This window comes from Schistocerca gregaria, chromosome 2 (genome assembly GCF_023897955.1).
Source record: "Schistocerca gregaria isolate iqSchGreg1 chromosome 2, iqSchGreg1.2, whole genome shotgun sequence".
In the NCBI taxonomy this organism is placed as follows: domain Eukaryota; kingdom Metazoa; phylum Arthropoda; class Insecta; order Orthoptera; family Acrididae; genus Schistocerca; species Schistocerca gregaria.
This window is the reverse complement of record NC_064921.1, coordinates 302,415,104-302,437,997: the sequence shown is the minus strand read 5'-3', so window position 1 is coordinate 302,437,997 and position 22,894 is coordinate 302,415,104. Positions and strand designations below refer to the sequence as shown.

General features: G+C 40.5%; 1 protein-coding gene across 12 annotated transcripts in view; it reads left to right on the top strand.

Annotated features, from left to right (window-relative positions):
- Nucleotides 1–22,894, top strand: part of LOC126336925 (transmembrane protein KIAA1109 homolog) — a 468,521-nt gene that overhangs the window by 3,780 nt on the left and 441,847 nt on the right. The gene's annotated exons all lie outside the window — the stretch shown is intronic.

The following is a 22,894-nucleotide window of genomic DNA, read 5'->3' as shown; positions in this document are numbered from 1 at the left end:
AGTATAATAAAAAGATAGTGAATCTAAAAAGAAATCAACATACTCAGCTATTTTCCATCATATAAGGGAGAGCTATTTGTGATTCCATAATCTACAAATAGCAGCGACTGAAAACCTTTTTTATTTCTTTATCTTTGTAGCAGACATCTTTTTCTTCCTCTGGTATTACATAATTTATCAGAAAATCAATGTCATTTCTCAAGTTGCCATTGTGATTATGGAAGTAGCTGGTTAACAGTAATACACACATCAAATAAACACATCATAATAAAGCTTCAGTTATTGCTGCTCCACTCAAACTACTAAAAGTAGTACTAGAAACTTCTGTGAACGAAAGAAGAGAGAAGAAACTGGAGCAGTTAACAATCAGGAGGAGCACTATTCAGTCTTTAGCAATTAGTTGTATTCCCACCAGTCTTCTCATGTCCAATTTTATTTGCTTACTTCTCCTCAATGCACAGCCCCTTTCTTACAGTATCACCTGTTGGAGTTGCAGTATTTCTGCAATAGCAGCTCTTGGAATCTTTTTCCCATTAGCCTGTCTTGGGAAGGACTCAGACTGATGAATTATGACAATTATTCAACAAAAAGTGTGAACCTGTCCATGGCTCAGACTTATCAGAGTGACAGTGAAGGTGATGATGTGGACAGGAAGCCAGGTATCAAAGATTGGTTATTGGTAAAATAAGAAGAGGTAAAAGTGTGGCTTTGATTGTTTTTTCTGTGCAGTCCAAAGTTTTTCCATCAACTTCCACTGTTTTTATTTTTCTCTACAATTTCCACAAGAGACTTCTAAATGCTTCAGTTGTTGAGGGCTCTAGATAGATCATCAGTGTAGGACTTAAGGTGACAGTAGGCCTAAGCCCACTCACTTCTGCTACAGTTTGCTTGGTATCTTTTTGATTGCCTGAAGAAGCCCCAGTACATTCCACAGTGACACGTGATTGTCAGTGCACTATCAGGTACAAATGAGGTCAGAATTTCATCATCAGTGAAAATATTTTCATACAGGGCAAAAATATCTCTTAACTTGAAAGCCTTTGCAAGTATTCACACTCATGAAAGCTAGCATATTAAGTTTACCTACAAACACATTATGCTATTAAATAATTTGTAATTGCCTAAAGACTTTTATAAACATGTTTTTGTAATAGTTAAAACTGTTTATGTTAAAAAAAACTTCCTGTCTGCATAATGTACCTGTGAATGTAATTTTTGCATTGGGATAGTTGAGTCATAGCTCAATTATTCCCAACCTGTGTGTTCAAGTGGATATTTCTAGGTTATAATGCAACTCTCCAAATTGTTGTTGTTTTGTGGTCTTCGGTCCAGAGACTGGTTTGATGCAGCTCTCCATGCTACTCTATCCTGTGCAAGGTTCTTCATCTCCCAGTACCTACAGCAACCTACCTCCTTCTGAATCTGTTTAGTATATTCATCTCTTGGTCTCTCTCTATGATTTTTACCCTCCACACTGTCCTCCAATACTAAATTGGTGATCCCTTGATGCCTCAGAATATGCCCTGCCAATCAATCTCTTCTTCTAGTCAAGTTGTGCCACAAACTACTCCTCTCTTCAATTCTATTCAATACTTCCTCATTAGTTACGTGATCTACCCATCTAATCTTCAGCATTCTTCTGTAACACCACATTTTGAAAGCTTCTATTCTCTTCTTGTCCAAACTATTTATCGTCCATGTTTCACTTCCATACATGGCTATACTCCATACAAATACTTTCAGAAAAGACTTCCTGACACTTAAATCTATACTCGATGTTAACAAATTTGTCTTCTTCAGAAACGCTTTCCTTGCCATTGTCAGTCTACATTTTATATCGTCTCTACTTCGACCATCATCAGTTATTTTGCTCCCCAAATAGCAAAACCCATTTACTACTTGGAGCGTCTCATTTCCTAATCTAATTCCCGGAGCATCACCCGATGTATTTCGACTACATTCCATTATTCCCATTTTACTTTTGTTGATGTTCATCTTATATCCTCCTTTCAAGACACTGTCCATTCCATTAAGCTGCTCATCCAGGTCCTTTGCTGTCTCTGACAGAATTACAATGTCATCGGTGAACCTCAAAGTTTTTATTTCTTCTCCATGGATTTTAATTCTATTACAAATTTTTGTGATGATTCCTTTACTGCTTGCTCAATATACAGTTTGAATAACATCGGGGAGAGGCTACAACCCTGTCTCACTCCCTTCCCAACCTCTGCTTCCTTTTCATGCCCCTCGACTCTTATAACTGCCATCTGGTTTCTGTACAAACTGTAAATAGCCTTTGCTCCCTGTATTTTACCCCTGCCACCTTCAGAATTTGAATGAGAGTATTCCAGTCAATTCAAATTGTTATATCACAAAAATAAAGTTCAAACTGCTGTGGTTTCTGTCACTAATTTTCTTTTGGTTAAACTTAAAAAAATGTGCTAAGCAAAAATTGGAAATCATTTACCAAATTATTTACTGCAGAGATGTCAAAAACAATGAACAGACACTACAACTTCTGTCTTGTTCAAAAACCAGCTGATGATTTTTCCCCTTTAAAATGTTAATGAAAACTAAACTGTGACTACCACCTATTGGAAAATAAATTGACCTACAGATGAAAAAACATGAGTGACTTAAGTATCCCACCTGCTCAGATATACCTCCTCTCCCCTGGGAAACCTCCACCAACTAGAACCACTACTCTTGAGTGCCCCCCCCCCCCCTCCCCCCCCCCCCCCCACCCCGCCCCCCACTGTACTAATGAATGCTCTTTCTCAATCAAAGGGAACGTAAAGAATGTGCATTTTGTCAAGTGTGTGATGCTTCATAGTACAATTATTGGTCATTGGCCCTCATTTTATCTATATTAATGTAAAAACAGTGTATATGCCAACTTTCTCTCACAAGTCCTTCCTCGTGTTCTGGACGAAGCATTGCCAGAATGCTTATGCTTTTTGTGCTCACAATGGAGTAGAGTACAGCAAACTGTTATTAAAGATCACCATTTCTGTTTCTTATTAAGTAGAATGCAATGAATACATGAATAGATGACATGTTTTCGAACAGGTCTTGTGGAGATGTGGATCACCGAATAAAGAATATAGGTTACTTTTAAGAAAAATATGTTCTACTATTTGTATCTTCTTGAGAAGTTATAATAAAGGCAATCATACCATTTAATGTTCCCCTGGTAACCAAACAATATTTTCTTGATGCATTTTTTATTTTGCTGCTGGAAAAAAAAGGTATTTGGGCTGGTCAAAATAAATTGGTCACCTTTATGTTGCGAACAGAAGTGTCTGCCTTGGGAAAATTCACTTCTATTTGTATCCTCATTGAAAATTGTGTACAGAATACTGTTGACTAGTAACTCTTTACTGCAGTCCCTTGTCTGTTCTGACATTTTGTAAACACATATTATTTTGTTTAACAAAGAGCAGTGAGGAACTGCATGGAAGACTTTCTGTAATTGTAGAATTATGGCATCAACCTGTGCTGCCTGTCAGTTCTCTGATCCTTACTAAACTGTGGAATGACTTTTGTTTCTTTCCATCATGCATCGTGTTTTATTGTTCTGTGGCCTACAACATACTGTTATGAGAAATATACAATCTTTTCGGTCCTCCCGTTCCGAATAAAATTCTTGACCTTTCAACAGCTGTCTTTGGTGGTGGAGTCTTCAGCTGTAATACTACTGACTGTAGGGGTTCTGAAATGGTGCATGCAAGAGACTAGGGGCTGGGCAGCTTCTGGCGTTCCAGTCCACTAGATGACTGAATGGTATCACCTTTAGCAAGGGACTGCTGCATTTGATACTGCTGTTCCTGCCTTCCTATAGCCATCAAACATTCCTCTTTGTTTTTACTTGCAGTCCAAAGACTATCACATGCCTCATTAAGTATTTCTCCCTTATCCTTATCAAAACTATTACAATTTATTCCTATCTCAGTCTGTGTTGTTTGCATGTTCCCTAGCTGCTTTTCAGAAGAGAGCATTGGAGATATTTGATACAGACAAGTTAGAAAACACAGAAGACAGGAAAATGCATTAAGAAAATTCTCAAAGCAAATTACCCAAATTACTAGGGATGTCAGTAGTTTGTAATAGAAGGTGGTTTAATTTAAAAATCTGCATACTGAAAGCAGATGAAAAACTGTTGGATTTAATGCTATGAACAAACCAAACACGTAATTGTTTATTGTAAATGTGTTCGTTGAAGCATTGAGAGATTGAGTGACAGAGAGACAAAAAAAGTTGCTGAATTTTTGGACAGAGTTCTCCTTTAGAGCTAATTAACAAGAAAAACACATCCACAACTACCTTGTACTGGCTGATTGTGTTGTCCTGAGGATACTGTGTCTTACTTTTGTTGATAAATCCCTTGAAACAGTAAGTCACGGTTCACACTGAGACAGTATAACTGTGATATTACACATTGAATAAAGGTCAAGTGACACTTGTGGTTAACACTCGAGTTCCCACTGAGATGACGTGATATGTGATGTGGTACCTGATGTGGCTTGCCATATGACAAGCAAAAAAGACAGCACGGATCACATTTCTGCTTCAGTTCCATTTGCAATCATCAGGTTTTCTGAAGAGAATGTTATTCTAGTGCATCAGTATTTAAAGCTCAAGAAACAGAAAAAGAAAAGGGTGTACTGGGTGCACCTGTACAATGCTGTGAATATCAAATACAGTTAAGCGGTGGTTTCTTGTGCTCCCCCAACACGAACACAAATTACACCAGTTCTTACAGTTTCCACATTTTGGAGCAACTAGTATCAGATACTCTGACAAAGGACAAAAATTTCTGATTTGATACTTCTTCTGCTGAGAAACTGTTCATTACAATAAGGTAAGTAAGTACAAGTGTTTTGAGTGACATTAAAAACACCGTTTTGAAAAGTTAATTTTTGTAAGTTGACCTAATACGCTGATGGGAAAGAATTGCAATACCAAAAAATAATTAATGTAGAAAATGACATTTCAGGAACGTATTTGTGTAGGTAACACATTTAAGCAATTAATATTGCAAGATCATAGGTTAGTGTAAATGCGAAAAAAGCCGTTAGAAATGTGAAATGCTGGTACATTAATAACTTGTGTAACCACCAGAATGTTGAATGCAAGCATGAAAACATACAAGCATTTTCTTGTACAGGTGTCAGATGTCAGTTTGTGAGATGGAGCTTCATACATGCTGTAGCACTTAGTTGGCCAATACAGGGACGGTTAAGGCTGTTTGTGGTGACACTGGAGTTGTCATCTGATGATGTCCTGTATGTGCTCAGTTGGAAACAGCTGGCAGTCTAGCAAGCCAAGGCAACATGTCACTGTAGAGTATGTCGGGTTATGACAGCGGTATGTGGACAAGCCCCTCTGGAATGCCGTTTGTGAATGGCAGCACAACAGGTCGAATCGCCAGATAGATGTGCTTTGCAGTCAAGATGCATGGGATAACCACAAGAGTGGTCCTGCTGTCATGCGAGATCAAACTTTAGACCATAATTCCAGGTGTAGGTCCATGGTGTCTAGCATGCAGACAGGTTGGTTTCAGATCTTCATCTGGCAACCTCCTTACCAACACGCAGCCATCACTGGCACTGTGGCAGAATAAGCTTTTACACTCCTGGAAATTGAAATAAGAACACCGTGAATTCATTGTCCCAGGAAGGGGAAACTTTATTGACACATTCCTGTGGTCAGATACATCACATGATCACACTGACAGGACCACAGGCATATAGACACAGGCAACAAAGCATGCACAATGTCGGCACTAGTACAGTGTATATCCACCTTTCGCAGCAATGCAGTCTGCTATTCTCCCATGGAGACGATCGTAGAGATGGTGGATGTAGTCCTGTGGAACGGCTTGCCATGCCATTTCCACCTGGCGCCTCAGTTGGACCAGCGTTTGTGCTGGACGTGCAGACCGCGTGAGACGACGCTTCATCCAGTCCCAAACATGCTCAATGGGGGACAGATCCGGAGATCTTGCTGGCCAGGGTAGTTGACTTACACCTCCTAGAGCACGTTGGGTGGCACGGGATACATGCGGACGTGCATTGTGCTGTTGGAACAGCAAGTTCCCTTGCCGGTCTAGGAATGGTAGAACGATGGGTTTGGATGTACCGTGCACTATTCAGTGTCCCCTCGACGATCACCAGAGGTGTACGGCCAGTGTAGGAGATTGCTCCCCACACCATGATGCCAGATGTTGGCCCTGTGTGCCTCGGTCGTATGCAGTCCTGATTGTGGCGCTCACTTGCACGGTGCCAAACACGCATACGACCATCATTGGCACCAAGGCAGAAGCGACTCTCATCGCTGAAGACGACACGTCTCCATTCGTCCCTCCATTCACGCCTGTCGCGACACCACTGGAGGCGGGCTGCACGATGTTGGGGCGTGAGCGGAAGACGGCCTAACGGTGTGTGGGACCGTAGCCTAGCGTCATGGAGACGGTTGCGAATGGTCCTCGCCGATACCCCAGGAGCAACAGTGTCCCTAATTTGCTGGGAAGTGGCGGTGCGGTCCCCTACGGCACTGCATAGGATCCTATGGTCTTGGCGTGCATCTGTGCGTCGCTGCGGTCCGGTCCCAGGTCGATGGGCACGTGCACCTTCCGCCGACCACTGGCGACAACATCGATGTACTGTGGAGACCTCACGCCCCACGTGTTGAGCAATTCGGCTGTATGTTCACCCGTCCTCCCGCATGCCCACTATACGCCCTCACTCAAAGTCGGTCAACTGCACATACGGTTCACGTCCACGCTGTCGCGGAATGCTACCAGTGTTAAAGACTGTGATGGAGCTCCGTATGCCACGGCAAACTGGCTGACACAGACGGCGGCGGTGCACAAATGCTGCGCAGCTAGCGCCATTCGACGGCCAACACCGCGGTTCCTGGTGTGTCCGCTGTGCCGTGCGTGTGATCATTGCTTGAAAAGCCCTCTCGCAGTGTTCGGAGCAAGTATGGTGGGTCTGACACACCGGTGTCAATGTGTTCTTTTTTCCATTTCCAGGAGTGTATTAGAAAACACAACAGATATCCACTTAGTTCTCCTGTGAGCTCTCGCTTGACATCACTGAAGGTGCAAATGGCGGTGGGTTGAGGACAGCGAAATGCGCACTGCAGAGCATCTGGCTAGGAACTGTCCTTGAAGTAACAATTTGTAACAGTTCATTGTGTCACTGTGGTGCCAACTCCTACTCAGATTGTTGCTGCAGATGCAGTGCCCTGTGTCAGAGCCATCTGCCAAACAAGATGATCTTCCCTCTCAGCAGTGCCACATGGCCACATGGAGCCGATGCTTCTTGCAACTATACATTCTTTTGGCCACAGCTGTAGCAATCATGTACAGTGACTATATTCTTGCCAAGTCTTTCTACTATATCACAGAAGGAATGTCCATCTTCCCATAGTCCTATTACGTGACTGTGTTCAAACTCAAGTGAGATGTTGATGATGACATCTGGGGTGTTGATAAGTGCATCTTTTTCACCTTAAGGCATTCTTGACTAACAATAACTCACCACTTGGTGATTTTTTTCTTTCTGTGTGATACTTTATTAAGTGTGGTATGTAAATAAATAATAGTTACAAATTAATAAAGCTAGGATAGTATTTCTGCAACAATTTAGCAAAATGGTTTATAAATCAGCTTGAGAAGTATTTAGAGGAAACATTGCTGGATTTAGAGAGAGATGAGTGACCATAAATGGTCTAGCAGTGGCTAGTAAACTCTGCAAGAGAGTAGACAGTGTGTTTGAAGAAACGGAAGAAGCCTGCGACTATAAAGGTAATTCCGACATGTAATTGGCATAGTCCAGCTGCTCATTTGGGAAGGTACCCTGTAACTGGTACAGTGGGACATGCCCTTTATCATTCAGGTGACAATGGTTTGGCGTAATCCATATCACTTCAGGCAGGGAGGAGGGGTTACCATCATAGTCTCGGATGTTATTGAATTTAGCATATGTTAAAATTCAGGACTAAGTAAGAAACATATTTTTTTGTTTTCTCCAAAAAAATTCCTGCCTCAAGTTACAAGCCTCCAAAGATGACACTGTGAACACCATTTTGAAGATGTGAATTTTGGAAATTTTTAAAAAATGCTGTATCTGTAAAGCTGTATTTTGATATTTTGTTAAGAGTTTTTTTAATCGGAAGATAATTGCTTTATGATTACGATGGTGTCCTTTATTTGGACATATCTGTCAAAGTTCTTTTAATGTCACATTTGAATTTTTTTATGATTTGCAGAGTGTATTTCTTTCTTTCTTTTTCCCAAAAATCCCAAGCCAGAAAATTTTGATTTTTTTTCTGTTGATTAGCACCATGTAGTACTATATTGTCTGTAAAGGAGAGCTTCCAGTTTTAAGTTGGACAGGTTTTATTTTTTACAGCTTAGTCCATAGAAATTCTATCTTCAGAATAAAATGAACCAAAGCACTCTAGCACCTCCTTCTAGGGATTTTTCACGAATATCAATTCATCTGTTGAATATTGAGCATCCTACAGTGAAAAGGTGCAAGTTTTAACTATTATTCCAGAGACGTTTTCAAGGAAAACAATTCTGAACCTCGTTCCATCAGTATCAAAGTTCATGGTATACAAATCAAGAAATGTGAGGCCTGTAAAAGGATTCTTTGGAAGACCAGATCCCTATTATGGCCATCCTGTAGAAGCAGCTCAAGTTCAACTAGTGCAGTCATTTTATTTGGAAGATAAATGGGACTGTTGTCACCAGAGTGCCAAAAGTTGTGAAAGTGAATAGGTACGTGACTCACAGTAGTAAAGAAACTTTTGCGATTTATAAGAGCAACTATACAACTTCACATATTGGAAGATCAAAATTTTATGCACTGCGATCTTACTGGGTAGTTCCACACCCACCTAGAGATGTCTGGTTATGTGTGTACCGTGCGAATTTTGAACTTTGTTGGTAACTTTGAAGAACTTAATAGAGTTTGTTTCAAGAAAGTGGTGACTGCTCTGGAAAGGGAGGACTGTCTTGACAGACACTTGGCGTGGAAGACATAGAAGATAACTCTGCAGAAATCACATGTGCGACGTGGGAGGAAAATAATCTAATTAAGAAGACTGTTGCCTTTGACAGTTGCATTGATAAACTTGGGTAAACGGTCAGTGAAAGCAGTAACACACCAGCATCTGAAGAAATTACAACACCACATTGCAGAAGTGAAAGGGTGTGTACAGGCTGAAGAATTATGTTTAGTGCTTCACTGTGATTTTGCTAATAACTGGCCTGTAATTCTCCCACAAGAAGTACAACAGTATCGTTGGAGTAATTACTAGGTTTCAATTTTTGCAGGAGTGACATATTTTCAAAATAAGGCCACAAGTGTTGCAGTTATATGATGACACAGGACATGACTCAGCACATGGTTTGCTAGCCGTGCAAAATTCTTCAACTGAAAACAAGGACACAGAAGATCATCATTATTTCTGATGGTGCTCCTAGTCATTTTAAAAATCATTTCCAACTGTTTGAATTGAGTAAGTCGCTTGTGCCAACTGACTGGTTATACAGTGCTACTGGTCATGGGAAGGGGCCTTGTGATGGTGTAAGAGACCTGCTGAAGCACAATGCTACAAAACATAATCTTTCCACACCAAATAAAGCTGTGGTTCAGAATGCTGAGGATTTTACGAGAGTCGTGAAATCTTACACATCCACAGCCCTCATTCTTTTGTCCAAAGAGGTAATTGAATTCCATGAGCAGAAAAAAGAAGAATGGTCAAAACAAACTACTCTTGTGAAAGGAATTGAGAAGACACATTTTTCGACTCAAAAGGGATGGGCGAACTCATGTTGCACACACTTTAAAGAACAAGAAAGAAGAAATTTTGTTCATTCGGCCAACACCTCAGAAACAACAGGATAGTATTTAGATTCACAACCTGAGAAGGGGGATGTTTGTAGCGTTGTGCGTATGACTATGACCGGTGGATTGCAGAGATTATAGACACCAGTTATGAGTTGAACGGAATTGTAGCGAACTTTATGCTACCACATGGACCAGGTAGGTCGAGCTGAAGGACAGCAACAATGCCATCAGTGCTCACTTCCCGTTCACAATGTTTTGAAGATTGTAAGAGCTCCTTTCCTATTGGTTCAACAGAAAGGCATCACTGTATATCAAAGGAAAATACTGAAGCAGTGGAACACATTTTTAGTTCATTGACTGGCTAATTTCAGTACAAAACAGAGTGCATGGAAGTTGTATAAATTGAAACCTTTAAGTCTTTGGACCTTTCACATACATTTTGGAACCATTTAAAATGCTTAAAAAATGAGTCTCTTACTCATCTTTCTAAACTAAAATTATGTTAAATAAGGCTAGGTTTTGATTTTTATGAGCCTGTTTTGTGGCAATGTTGTAATAAAACAGGTTTTACGTATGGCAAAAATTTCAATTGTTTATAAAACCAGTTTGACCTAAAAGTGGAAGCTCTCCTTTTCAGGGAATGTAGAACTATATGGTACTAATCAACAGATAAAAAATCACTCCTTCATTTTAACAAATGCTAAATTCAATAATATACGAGACTATGAAGGTAAGATTTTTCCCTAGCCAGCTTGAATTGATATGGACTGTGCCATTTGCAGAGTATAGATGTAGAGTCAGAAATAACAGGAATTTAGCTTTCAGATCTCATTTACACTTGTCACAGTTTCCTGAAATTGCGGAGCGTTTACTAAAAAACATCCAATAAACTTCAGCAGTTGATGATTCCTGGTGTCTTCTCATTTCGTTAAGTTTTTTTTCCCCAGCTTTGGCTTGTGTCATCAGCACACGAAAAAGAGGAACATGAGGCAGCTCTGCACTCTGTTGAATGATGGAGCCACAAAAAGAACAAACATAATAAAACTCACATGATGTGAAGTGGAGAATGATCATCTTGGCACTCCATTCACAGAGGAAGAAATGAGAACTGCTGTTCATAGGATGAAAAGTAACAAATCTGCGTGCTTGAATGACATGAGGTGAAAGCAGATAAAGAACTTTGGCCCTGTAACTATCAATTGTATCCTGAACATGATGTGCAGTTGTGTTGCTAGAATGATAATCCCAAGGATCTGGCACAAGGAAAAAGTCACGGCACTCAAACCAGGCAAAGAACTGAATAACCCCAAGAACTTCAGACCTGTATCACTTCTGTGCCATCTATTTAAAGTTCTAGAGATAATAGTTTTGAATCGAATTTGTCTGTCAGCAGGAAGATCAGTAAAGAACAGTCAGTTTTCAAATAGGGAAAGTCATGTACTAGCCATATGCTGCTTAGCCCAGAAAATCGAGGAATGGTATAAAAGAAAGCCTTTACCAATCTTACAACTGCTTATGACTGTTTAAATGGGGGGGGGGGGGGGGGGGAGGGGTCATAGTACATAGTATTTTTTTAGAATCATTATTTAAGCCAGTCCACAAAACTTTGCAAGTAGGGTTTCTCCAGATAGTTTACATCTAAGCGGTACACAACAACTAAGGACTACTGACTAACGCAGTGTATTCAGTGTTTGCTGCAGAACAGATGATTTACACAGAATGCAGAAAAATGTTCTTCTCTTGGGAATGTACTGGCTCCAATATTATACACTACTGGCCATTAAAATTGCTACACCACGAAGGTGATGTGCTACAGGTGCGAAATTTAACCGACAGGAAGAAGATGCTGTGATATGCAAATGATTAGCTTTGCAGAGCATTCACACAAGGTTGACGCCGGTGGTGACACCTACAACATCCTGACATGAGGAAAGTTTCAAACTGATTTCTCATACACACAGCAGTTGACCGGCGTAGCCTGGTGAAATGTTGTTGTGATGCCTCGTGTAAGGAGGAGAAATGCGTACCATCACATTTCCGACTTTGATAAAGGTCAGATTGTAGCCTATCACGATTGCCATTTATCGTATCGCGACATTGCTGCTCACGTTGGTCAAGATCCAATGACTGTTAGCAGAATACAGAAAATGTTGGACTACAGCCCTGGCCAGCACATTCTCCAGATATCTCACCAATTGAAAACGTCTGGTCAACGATGGCAGAGCAACTGGCCCGTCACAATACGCCAGTCACTACTCTTGGTGAACTGTGGTATCGTGTTGAAGCTGCATGCGCAGCTGTACCTGTACATGCCATCCAAGCTCTGTTTGACTCAATTCCCAGGCATATCAAGGCCATTATTACGGCCAGAGGTGGTTGTTCTGGGTATTGATTTCTCAGGATCTATCCACCCAAATTGCGTGAAAATGTAATCCCAAGTCAGTGTAGTATAATATATTTGTCCAATGAATACCCGTTTATCATCTGCATTTATTCTTGGTGTATTAATTTTAATGGCCAGTAGTGTATAATCTATATAACAATGATCAGCCATTAGAACACTGGCACCTGTTTCTTCACTTACGCAGAGGACACAGCTTTTGCTGCTCAGCGGTCAACATTTGAGGAAGGAGAATCCAAGCTAACATCTGCCCTCAAAGAACTTGCTGTCTACTGTGATGACAACCACTTGAATCACAATCCGGATCAAACTCTTTTTTTTTTTTCAAGTGTGTGCGCTCCACCTACACAATATGGAGGCAAGAAGAAAGCTGAATGTCATCTGGAAAGGACACCGTCTAAATCACTGTGTACACCTCCAATGCAAAGAGTTAAAAGTTGGATTGTGTCTTGACCTACTTACAACACTATGTAGACACCAAACAGAAGGTGTGCAGCAGGAACAGTCTTATCTACAAACTGACGAACACGCAATTGGGGGTGCAACCCACCATCCCCCACATATCAGCACATGCACTGTGTCTTTGAGTTAACACATGCCAACCAAGAACTCTGCACATGGTAACCAAGAAGAGCCATATCATGAAGAGCTGCATCAGTGGCCCGTTATGAGACTCAGTTTATATAGTCACCAGGTGCCCAAGACCAACACCAATCAATAAGATCTTTTCACTCTTGGGGTAGCACCTCCAGATGTAAGAAGACAAGTAGCAACAGAGAGTGAAAGGAAGAAGCGAGAAACAGATCCAAGGCATCCATTGATCAGAACTCATGCTTATCTGGCATGATTGATATCCAGAAAAACTTCGTACTTCAGTAGAAGCCTGCTGAAATGGACTGTGGAGAACAAAGTCTCCTGGACGATTATGGACACCAAAGTGAAGTTACTATCAGGCTGCCACCTCCAGTGTGGGAACTGGAAGACCCTCAACAGGTTGAGAATGGGTGACAAGGTGCAAGAGTAATTTGAAGAATGCGGGTACCAGCGATGATGATGAATTTTGTGAATGATGGGCAAGGCGGGACCCTTAAACAGATGTTGATTTGCAGTAATTGAGCGAACCCTGTGACATAAAGACTTGCTTGCAGGGAATGACTGTGCTGTTCTGGCTACTGAACATTTGCCTCGTAAAGTTTGATATTCCCTGTATTTAATATTGTAATGTAGTTTTAGATTATAATGTGTTGGACTCAGATAAATAGATAAAAACAGAAAGCATTTTATGCTCATGCTTATGACCTCGCTGGAAACCAAAAATCTGCTTTGTCGGGATCAACATAGGTACTGCAGGCCCTTAAATTTATTCATTTATGAGATACCTAATGGATCAAGTAGTGGTCCCAATTTGATGCTGTGTTCCATTATTTTCATTTCAAAATTACGACTCTGGGAATAAAGGGTGAATGTACAGGATATTGTAGCAGCTTTGGATTGAAGAATTCGTAGCAGACAAAACACAGTATATGTTGCTCTCGATAAGAAGCAAAAGGAACTTTGTTCATAACCTGGGAAATACTTATAGAAATTTTACTAGTATAGAAAGGCAGCATTTTGTCATTGAAGATGTCAGTGGTTTGTTGTATTATATAATGATGCTTTGAATGAGGTCAAAATCTCCAGGTTGATATTTGCAGATGATGCTGTTGTGAACAAGAAGTTGCAACATCAGAAAGATGTGACAAAATGCCCGTAAACCTGCAGAGAATTGATTGATGCTTGTGCTTAGGACTTTCAGCTGGGACTCAGATTAAACAGTTGTAACATATTGTAAGTATCTGCACAGATGTGGCAGCTCTGATACTCTAGACTGTTGGCATGGGTACAGTCAGTGATAACAGCGAACAGAACCCTGTGAGAGAGGAAAATAAATCTCACAAAGTCAGTCTATGGGAACAGAAAGTCCAAAACCTCATAGATACATAGGTGGGAATAAACCCAGCATGCCGCTGGTGCAGGCACCTGTTGACTGAGCTCCACAACAATACTGGGCATGTAAGCACTGACCTCTATGATTTACTGCTACTGACAGATAAACACCTCCGTCATTCCACTTTGTACATGCCACATACACCCTGCTGATTTCCACACATTTCCACTGCGTTACCACACCATTTCGTCTACCTCCATTACAATGTCTGCTTTCAGGGATACTTAACATATTGCATGTAAATGGACAGAAATATCCATTGGCAGCCTGTTCTGAAAAGTCATGACTGAAATATCTGGTGTTATGTATCTCAAATATTTTCACGTTGAACTGTCATCTCAAAGTAGTTATAGCAAAGGCCAATAGCAGACTGAGAATCAGTGGAAGAATGCTAAAGAAATAGTGAGGAGACATATTATAAAACCATTGTTCAATTGATTCTTGACAGTTTCTTGTCAGTATGGTAACCGTACCAGGTTAGACTAATGGCCGAGGTATAGAAGATTCAAGGAATAGTTCACATTTAATTAAAAATTTGTTTAGGTATTATTGTAGTCTTCAGTCCAAAGACTGGCTAGATGCAGCTCTCCACAATGGTCTATCCTGTGCACATCTCTTCATATCTACATAACTGCAGCAACGTTCATCCATTCGAACCTGCTTACTTTATTCTAACTTTGGTCTGCCTCTACAGTTTTTACTACACACGCTTCTCTCCTTCATTACATTGACGAGTCTTTGAGAGCCTTCATGATGTGTACTATCAACTGACTCCTACTTTTAGTTACATTGTGCCATAAATTTAATTTCATCTCAGTTCAATTCAGAGCGTCCACATTAGTTATTTACTCTACACATCTTCAGCATTCTTCTGTAGCGCCACTTTTAAAAAGCTTTATTCTCCTTCTGGCTGAACTGTTTTATTGTCCATGCTTCAGTTCCTTTCTAGGCTACACTCCAGCCAAATGCCTTCAGAAAAGACGTGCAAACATTTATATTTGATACTATCAAATTTCTCTTTTACACAAATACTTCACTTGCTATTGCCAGTCTGCATTTTGTATAATCTCTGCTCAGCTATCATCAGTTATTTTGCTAGCATAGGAGACTCATGAAGATACAAACGAAGTTCAAGGGCTGTTGCTACAAGAAAGGAATTGTGTTTCATGGAGAAACTTGCTGTTAAATTCAAGGATGCATATTCCAACAATTGACATAGTACAACCCTGCCATTTGTATATCAAGCAATCACCATGTTGATAAAACAAAACAAAAATCTACTTTGTACAGGATGGCAGTCTTTTTTTGCCAAGCATTTGTGAATGAAACTTCAGCTCAAGGAAAAATTGTAATGTCATGTACCCTCCACTGCCCAACATACAGTTGCCTTTGAAATAAAAATGTAGGTGTATGGCATTCATAATAATTTTGGAAGTTTCTAAATGTATAAGTTTTCTCCTGTGCTGGTCAATGAATACTGACATAACACACCTGAAGGGAAGTGGAAAAACCAGCAGATGCTCAGAACTGTCTAAATACAAGACAGATCATGGAGTGAGAAATTAACAGTTCTTCCTACTAGTTCCTCTTCCTGTGGCAGTCTTATCAAAAGCCTTATACCATTCGACATTAAATGACAAAGACACAGGGTATTATCTCAGTCAGTCATGGAATCATGAATCCATTACTGGAATACTATAGACCAGAGTATGATGTAACAAGATAACTAAGCCACCTACTTCCCACTTTTGCTTTGAGAACTCCATGTGATGGACTTAGGCCGTTTACCTATTTTCGTTTGCTTTGCTTTCCACACAGTGTTTTGCTAAAACAAAAAATAGTCTACACCAGTTTCCTGACTATTCACATTGAGGATTGTCTGCGTTGTTAATAATTTTAACAACACATCATCGTATAAAAGTAAAGTATCACAAATAAGTATAATATGTAAGGTATTTAATACGAGGGTTGACTGAAAAGTAATGCCTCCATCTTCATAACTCTTCAACAGTTGGCAGCATTGGTATGCAGCAGGTACTGGCTTGTTCTGTAGCCTCTTCTCTACAGTTCCAGTTGGCGGGAAGCCGTAGCATTGAACGATTGTGGTGTTACAGTGTAAAGTATGGAACCCTGTGCAGATAGTTGGACATTGCAATCTAAGCAACGTGCAGTCATTGAATTCGTGACAGCAGAAGGTATCACCTCAAAGGAGATTCATCAGGAATGAAAGCAGTTTATGGTGATTGTGCTGATGTGCGTACTGTGCACCGTTGGGCGAGTAAGTTTAAAGATGTTGAGGTGGGAACATCTGATCTGCATGACAAACAGAGTTGTACATTCTGTGACAGCCACCACCTAGTTTCACAAGCAAACTGTAGACAGATTGATTCAGGATGATCATCGTATCACTCAGAGAGAAATTGCAATCAGAATCGGGATTTCACAATAACGTGTGTCACATTATTGCTTTTCTTGGCTATTGGAGGATCTGTGCACAATGGGTACCCCGTATGCGGACTCCTGAAATAAAAGCACACAGACTTGAAATTTGCCAGGAACTCCACTCGTGTTATGAGATTGAAGGTGACTCCTTTCTCCATTCAGTTGTGACAGGAGACGAAATGTGGGTACAACATTATGACCTGGAGACGAAATGTCAGTCTATGGAATATCAACAAAAAGACACGCCCCAGAAAAAGAAATTCAAGATGCATCCCTCAGATGGAAAAATCATGGCCACATTGTTCTGGGATGCAGATGATGTTATCCATGTTGATTTCCTTGATAGTGGAACAGCAATAAATTAGTGTTACATCCCAACGCTGCGAACTCTGAAACGACGACCTAACAAGGGTCTGAAAGGAAAAGGTGAAAATTTTTTCCTGCAGTATGACAATGCCAAACCACACACTTCTGTGCCACCACAGCAGAACTTCAAAGACTGAATCTTACCACCGTACAGCACCCTCCATACAGTCCAGATTTAGCACACTCTGACTTCCATCTATTCCAAATAATGAAAGATGATCTTCGGGGACATCATTATGATTCTGATGAAGACGTTGAGGGAACTGTGAGACTGTGGTTGCAGAAACAGTGTCGACTTCTTCCATGATGGCTTCAGAAAACTTGTTCATCGTTGGCAGAAATGTATCCAATTGGCTGGTGATTATGTGGAAAAGTGAATATTGGTAATTACAGATCACATTCTAGGGATTATTTTTGCGTTTGATTTATTAAAATATTCCCATCCAAACCCCGTTAATGAAGGTGGAGGCATTACTTTTCATTCAACCCTCGTGTATTGTGATTTCCTTTTCTTCGATGCATTGTTTAATGTATTATTTCATTTCTTGGTATAAGAATTTTGCTGCAGTGTTTTTGACTGCAAGTAAAAGAAAATGAGAGTTTGAGGTTGTAACTTTGAGGCACTTACCTCATTACACCGACCTTCCACCTTCTCTTCCCACTTTCCCTTTCCATCTCTGTGTTTATTCTCTGCTTAATTGTCTGTAAAGAACCTTATGTTTCCAATGGTGAAAGTATTACATGTACAAACTATGAAATGTTTGCTGTACTTCCATTAAATTGTAACTTATGTAACATCACCAAAACCATAAAATTTCATGAATTGTGTAGAAAGAAGAGGAAGATTGAATTTCGAATAGATATTATAAAAAATGTCATGCTGACAGTCAAAGGAATCAATGATACCCATATGAGTTCAAACCATTTATTCAGGCAGCCATAAGAGGAGGTAATTACTTTAAAGTCAGAAATGTTTGTGCTACCATATAAGGAAAGGTAGGAACATAGAACAGTTACTTATTAGTGTTAAAAATTAACCATATTTACTGGGGAAGAAAAACTAAAGATAATAAACAAACTTATGATTTGATAAAATCTAGGAGTTGATAAAAATTTGCAGAGAGCTGAATACTTAAGTGCTTCTTTTTTGGCTACAGGTAGTGGTCACTATAAAAAGGGGAAATTACCAGAAAGTTCACTGTTGATTTTGTTTTAGTTTTTGAGCCACTATTGATTGCATCTAAGCTTCAGCTGGACTACCTTTCATAACTGTCCTTTTTGATTTAGTGTGTTGCTTGTGTGGGACAACTGGTTTTTCTTTGTTGGACCCAGATATCTGAAATTGTTGTCCCTGTTCATCCTGCTGCTTATTGATCAAAATAAAAGAAAAATTATCAGATTTTGTTAATACTCTTAAGAAAGCATACATGGCATTACTGAGGGTTGTAATGAAATGGATGGAAACTAAAATCTCATTTGAAATAAGACTTTAAGGCAAGAGATTGACTTCTTGTAACCAAAAGTTCATTTTGTAACTAAAAGATTGACTTTTTGAACCTGCACTATGTGAACCTTAATTTCAGTATCATGGGATGCTTCCAGTAATAAATCTATACTAATAATGTAACTGTAAAAACTGTTGTATCTGAATACACTTACCTCCAAACTGCTAGATGAATTTTCATTGTGTTTTCACAGGTAACTGTGGCCTAGCTTGAGTTAATGTATAGGCTTTATTTCATCAAAATCAGATTACGGGAACAGAAAGATACTGTAATTTAAAGTTTTTTGAGTCTGCTCTGCTTAGTAGTTTGAATGTGTACCTTAGTGGTGATGCAGTACACCAAAGAACCAATAGGTGGCACTCTTACTTTTTATATCTTAGGGACAGAAGTATTTTCGGAAGTTTATGTTAGTGACAGAAGTAAGTGCTCTTTGTGAATACAAACTTACATTGAGTTAACTTGACTAGGAAATACAGATTTACTGATTTCGCTTTGTGTATAAAAACTTAATGAGATTGCTTTGCTTCTTTTGATAGGTTTCATGTATATTTGACTTTTGACTAGGGGAAAAAAAAATAAACTAACTTATTGACAAAGCAGTCCTATAAGGGTTGCATTTCCACTGATTGAGTTATGGAACTCTAAAAAGCAATGGAATGCAAAGGCCCTTCTTTAATTTCAATTGCAAAGCATGGGTGTATAGGTAATCACACAATAAAACATGTAGAAGAAAAAGACTTTCAAAATGAATTTACTATCAAATAAATATAAAAAGCTCTGCCAACCAGATGGTGGTAGATATACAAATAACCAAAATATGTCAAAATATTACTTATGAAACCGGAGTTTCTTTCATTTTTGAAAATAAGAGAAAATGCTGGAAAAAATATTATTGTTCAGGAATTCAATTGGAAAGCCATGGCAAGTAAAGAAAGGTAACATTTGATATAAATATAAGGAGGGGGACAGAGTGGGGGAGGAGTAGGTAGGTAGCAGATAGCAGAGTGACAAGACTGGTTTTTGGCACTGATGCATCCACTGTGACGCTAGTGGGGGGAGGAATTATATTTGGCACACAATCAAGTGAAGTAGTGACTTGGGAGAGGGAGGGGCTGTAGAACATGGGAAGAGGGAGACAGCTGAGAGAAGATTGTGAGTGTAGAATGAGTGAAATGAGGGGCATGGTGTCAGTAGTAGGTGTGGTAGTGGAATTGAGTGTACCAGAGAGTGCAGCAAGGATGATTGCAGAACAATGTGTGGTACAGACAATTCTCCATGCAGAGTTTTGCTCAACAGAAGACATGTTGTGAATCATACTATTGTTGCCTGCTTTGTGAAGAATGGAAAGTTTCTCATTTAGAAAGAAGCTTTGAGATCCATCATCAATTAAAAAAGTGTAATAATAGTTCCATTAACATCATTGATATAAAATTATTCGTACTAAAATTTGTGTACAATCTTCATACAAATTTTATGTTGCTTCATTATTATTATGGATAAGCAGAAAATGTGTAATTTACAGATGCTGATGAGTATTTCTTATGACACTTTTTATATTAGCCATTAAGGCAAACTCATTTTGTGCAAATTAACTCACAGTTTTTTGGGAATAGTTAGGTCATCAGACATTATACAATTCTGAATTCACAATTAACATTCTAAATAGTATTATTGTAACAATATTGTAATCACAGACAATCTGATTGTATAAAACAACCCTGACTCAGAAGCATTCTATACAGTATGATATTCACTCATAACATACTGTATTCATAAAGTGATTATCACTTTTTGGAAAAATTATCTTCATTGCTTCCCAACATACAGTCCTTCAGATTGTGTGCTGGTGCATCTTCTCCGAACATTTCATTTGCAGTGTACTGGTTCCTACTCTCTACCTCAACACACTACTTGAATGGGCTAGATGCAGGAATCATACTCTACTGGAAGGAATTCTCATCTTGGCATTCTGATAAAGGTTTTCAGCAATTTGTCGTAAACATATTAGGTGAATATCAGGTTGGTTGTTTCAAGAAACTTGTGATGAACTTGCTTCCCCATCTTTGTTCAATCTGATCTTCTGCCAGTCTTAAACAACATTGACTGTAGTGATATATTAAACCCTAAGCTTCCTTATCCAGGAACGTGGAGAACAGTGTTTACAGACAGATGCCATACTACATTTCTTCCCTTGGATTAATGTGACACTGTGCTGTTTGGGAGTCCACCTGGCTGCAGAAACAACTGTTGAATTTTCAAGAGCAGTTTATTTCATCAGGTAGTGACTTACCAATGACAATGTGATAACTCCATAAAGGAGCAGTTTATGAAAACTTTGAAAATAGACATGGTCACTTTAGAAGATTTGAAGCAGATTATATGGATGGATCCTTTCGCTTTTTGGGAACTTCTTAAGCCTCTGTCAACAACACATTGAACAGTTAACTTTCTTGTAGAAGGATGATTAGTTTGGTATCCACCAACAGCAGCTACTTCTGTGAGAAAGACCTCCCACATAAGGTGATGAGAAGTAAATCAGTACCTCAAGAAATCTTGTGTTTCTATAGGGAGATTCACTTTTCTTTAGTCGGTGTCTGGAGATTTAATCTGGTCGCTTTTCTAGTAATGTTGGCAGGAACAAAAGAAACACCTACATGAATACTCCAAAAGCCACTGTTATAGTACAAGCAGAGGAGACATCCTACCATTGTTAACAGTTTTCTTTCCTATTTTGTCTGCGTATTGAGCAAGGGAAAAATGCCTGTGTAACTGCCACTGTATACACCCTGATCACTTATATTTTTAACATGATCCCTATGCGAGATATGTATTGGACTTTCTCTAAATTTATCCAGCAGAGTTTCACAAGAACAATGTTGTCTTTCGGTCAAGGCTTCGCGTTACAGCTGAATGTTTCTGTTATACTTTCATATGGGCTATACTAACTATTACAGTCCTAGCAGTGCTTCTCTGAATTCATTTGATACCCGATACATTTCCTAATTAGTCGTTTACTTCCTTATAAAAGTACATACACTCCTGGAAATGGAAAAAAGAACACATTGACACCAGTGTGTCAGACCCACCATACTTGCTCCGGACACTGCGAGAGGGCTGTACAAGCAATGATCACATGCATGGCACAGTGGACACACCAGGAACCGTGGTGTTGGCCGTCGAATGGCGCTAGCTGCGCAGCATTTGTGCACCGCCGCCGTCAGTGTCAGCCAGTTTGCCATGGCATACGGAGCTCCATCGCAGTCTTTAACACTGGTAGCATGCCGCGACAGCGTGGATGTGAACCGTATGTGCAGTTGACGGACTTTGAGCGAGGGTGTATAGTGGGCATGCGGGAGGCCGGGTGGATGTACCGCCGAATTGCTCAACACGTGGGGCGTGAGGTCTCCACAGTACATCGATGTTGTCGCCAGTGGTCGGCGGAAGGTGCACGTGCCCGTCGACCTGAGACCGGACCGCAGCGACGCACGGATCCATGCCAAGACCGTAGGATCCTACGCAGTGCCGTAGGGGACCGCACCGCCACTTCCCAGCAAATTAGGGACTCTGTTGCTCCTGGGGTATCGGCGAGGACCATTCACAACCGTCTCCATGAAGCTGGGCTACGGTCCCGCACACCGTTGGGCCATCTTCCGCTCACGCCCCAACATCGTGCAGCCCGCCTCCAGTGGTGTCGCGACAGGCGTGAATGGAGGGACGAATGGAGACGTGTTGTCTTCAGCGATGAGAGTCGCTTCTGCCTTGATGCCAATGATGGTCGTATGCGTGTTTGGCGCCGTGCAGGTGAGCGCCACAATCAGGACTGCATACGACCGAGGCACACAGGGCCAACACCCGGCATCATGGTGTGGGGAGCGATCTCCTACACTGGCCGTACACCTCTGGTGATCGTCGAGGGGACACTGAATAGTGCACGTTACATCCAAACCATCATTGAACCCATCGTTCTACCATTCCTAGACCGCCAAGGGAACTTGCTGTTCCAACAGGACAATTCACGTCCGCATGTATCCCGTGCCACCCAACATGCTCTAGAAGGTGTAAGTCAACTACCCTGGCCAGCAAGATCTCCGGATCTGTCCCCCATTGAGCATGTTTGGGACTGGATGAAGCGTCGTCTCACGCGGTGTGCACGTCCAGCACGAACGCTGGTCCAACTGAGGCGCCAGGTGGAAACGGCATGGCAAGCCGTTCCACAGGACTACATCCAGCATCTCTACGATTGTCTCCATGGGAGAATAGCACCCTGCATTGCTGCGAAAGGTGGATATACACTGTACTAGTGCCGACATTGTGCATGCTCTGTTGC